We start from the raw sequence: 3,342 nt of genomic DNA on the forward strand, positions 1-3,342 counted from the left end.
GCCTCTCTCTCTCTCTCTCTCTGGTCTCTCATGAATAAATAAATAAAATCTTAAAAAAAAAAAAAGTGACTACCATCATGAGGATATCTACCCACAGAGTGCACATAAATAATGAGTCAGTTCCTGATCCAGGAACCTCCCTTGAGTAACTAAGGCTAGCCCCATTTTAGCGAGATTTCCACAGTTGTCTGTGGGCCGCCTTATCTATTGATGGTATTTGCTTAAACAATTGAATGGACCAAAGACCTAAAGGTATTTCTCATTCTCATCAGCTATCTTCATCAGCATTGCAAACCCAGCTGGAGGTAGTAAGAGCTCACATACTGATCAGTACTTCTCTGGCTTTCTTTCTTTTCTTTTCTTTTCTTTCTTTCTTTCTTTCTTTCTTTCTTTCTTTCTTTCCTTTCTTTCCTTTCTTTCCTTTCTGGCTTTCTTTTTTTTTTTTTTAAAGATTGTATTTATTCATGAGCGACGCAGAGAGGCAGAGACTAGGCAGAGGGAGAAGCAGACTCCCTGTAAAGAACTTGATGCGGCACTCGATCCCAGGACCCCAGAATCACTCCCTGTGCTGAAGGAAAATGCTCAACCACTGAGTCACCTAGGTACCCCTCGTTCACATTATCAAGCACCTATGAGGTGTCAAGGCTGGGTGCTACAGTAGTGGAGACAGGTAGACAGGATGATGTGGTTGGAGGTGCAGGAAAAAGTACTCCTTTAAAAGTGGTGACACTGAGCAGAGCCTTGAGTAAAGAAAGGACTTTGGCAGGTGGGAGGGACAGAGAGGATGCCAACTTGGCCACCTCATGGGTCTGTTGTGATCTGTGGATGTCAAACTCTTGTAAATCAAGGGGCTCCAAACAGCTTGGGGAGACTGGATCACCAGATCTCCCAGGGGCTGGGTGGAAGCCCAGCACTGGGCGCAGATCCTTAGGAAGCAGTATTCAGGATACATGTTGGGGCAGGCAGCCAGAGAGAGATACAGAAGAGGGAGACGGTCGGGAGTGGGAGGAGAGGATGGAGAGGTCACTGGAGAGGCCACTGTGCTGGGCCCGTGGGAGTCTTAGCTTCCATTTCCTGGCACTGAGGTTTTCCCATGAACACTTACGTCCATGTTGGTCCCATCACTTGGCCCCTGGGACCAGCAGCACAGCAGGATGATGTCTCAGTATCTTCCTGGTTTTCTTATTCTGTCCTGACACTGGAGGGTGGGGGCAAGTCTGTGATGTGCATCCCTGGATACTGTAGCTGGAGGCAAGTCAGCAAGGAGAACAGGATCTGTGCCCTTCCAGAGTATTGGGACCACACACCAGGCTTTCTACCCAGAGGAAAAATCCCGGCGGGGGGGGGGGGGGGCGGGGGGTCTATGGCAGCCCATCTCTAGCTCCAGAACTCAGAGTTCACTTCCTGGCTCTTCTGGCTTCAGCTCACCCCTACAGGGTCACCAGAGTTACTTCTGACTATGATCTGGGCTGAGGGTTGGGAAAACAGAAATGGTAGGTTTGAGTTTAGCTCTGTTAATAGCTCATTGAGTAATGACCCTGGGCCAGTTGCTCCCCTCTCTGGGCTGCACTCCTCCATCCTTGGACTAAGCCAGTGGTTACCCAAGTGTCAGCGTATTTCACAGAATAACAGTATTACACAAGAACTGTAGTTAAGTAACTTGGGGAAAGCCTAAATGAAGGGAGTCCCCTTGCTACAGGATTATACAGAGCCTTTCAGCACATCCTAAATCCCCGAGGGGACTGTAGCCTGCAGTGTTTGCCAAGCTGACCTGACCAGGGCACCCCATTACACACAGCTTCTCACCATTGGTATTCTGAAGGCCACACCTCAGGATGTGCTAGACGAGGTATCTCCAGGGGTGTTCCTAACTGTTCTGAGATTTAAAAACATAACCACCAGACATCCAGTGATCCTTGCCTCCTGGTATATCCTTGCCCTATGCAATCCCTGGTGTATGCTGGACTTACTGATGCACTTCTATTTAAATAGAGTATTGCGGAAATGATAGGATGTCACTTCTGAAATTAGGTTATTAAAAGGCTGTGGCTTCCATACTGGGTGCTTGTTCTCTCTCTCTCTCTCTCGCCCCTCCTCCCTCCTTGCCCCCCTCTTTCTCCCTCCCTTTATGTCATTACTACCTGTTCTATCATGAGGACACACCCAGGCAGCCTGTGGCTGGCAGCCCTATCAGTGAGCTTGGGAGCAGATGTTTCAGTATGTCAAACCTTGAGGTGACTGTAGCCCTGCCAACAGCTTGAGACACCCCAGGCCAAAGGCATCAGTTTGGCTGCACCCAGCTCTTTGTTCCGGCCTGGCCCCTTGGCTCCCAGGGGGCCCCTCCCAGGAGTCCTCAGCCTGTGCCCCCCCCGCCCCACTGTCCTCACCCTGCATGCTCTGGGCAGCCAGCTCTATCCACCCAGTACTCACTACCTCACCCACATTTGTCCCTCCTATTTCAACACCTCCTTCATCATTTTTCTCTCGTGATTATATTCAATAGCCACTTGGATGCCCCAAACCAATCTTTCCCATGCCTGTCCCAACCACAATATGCCCATTCAGAATCGGGGGCCCCTTCCCCTAGGAGTTCAGAGAGGGCCCTGGCATACTCTAGCAGGGTGCCCCATCCTCAGCTGGCCAACGCCCTGATTAAAGGAATGTCTACAGGGCTGCTTTCCAGTTTGGAGAAAGGTCCAAAGACCTCAGTCACAACTCCTTAATAAATCCCCACAGTGTGGGGCTTGGGGAGGGGCAGAGCAGCAGTCAGGATGAGAGCACAGGCCAGAGACTGGGACCCCGCCCAAGACGCCAGCTCTGGCTCTGTCAGCAACCTGTGCGACCTGGGGCGGGTCTGAGGCTGCCAGATAATGCAGGATTTCCAGACACGTCCTTTTTCAGAAATAGAATTCTTATCAAATGTAACACTAGAAGAGCCCAAATAGCTAGCAAATAAGGGGAGCTGCTGGTTGGGGGTGGCAGGTACAGGGAGGGCTGGAGTCCCACCAGCAGGGCTCCCCCCGCTCTATTGCCTCCTGTGGTTCCCACTGTCCCCTTCATTCGACTCCACCTCCCCTCCAGACCCTCCTCCTGCCCTAAACTGTGTGCCCCTCCATGTCCTCTTCAAGAACTGCCATCAAGCTCAGCTCTGAGGCCCTTCCATCTCCAGCACTGCCTGCCTAAGCCCCCACAAGATCAGGAGGGAGGCAGAACTGAAAAAGCAATGAACAGGATTCTAGTCCCAGCTGAAACCTGGTATGGCAGGTCAAGGACCTGGGTTTGCATGCACTCACGCTGAGAATTTGGGACGGAAACAAGAATTCACAAAGGCAGACCCAGGAC

This window comes from Canis aureus, chromosome 27 (genome assembly GCF_053574225.1).
Source record: "Canis aureus isolate CA01 chromosome 27, VMU_Caureus_v.1.0, whole genome shotgun sequence".
NCBI classification, from domain to species: domain Eukaryota; kingdom Metazoa; phylum Chordata; class Mammalia; order Carnivora; family Canidae; genus Canis; species Canis aureus.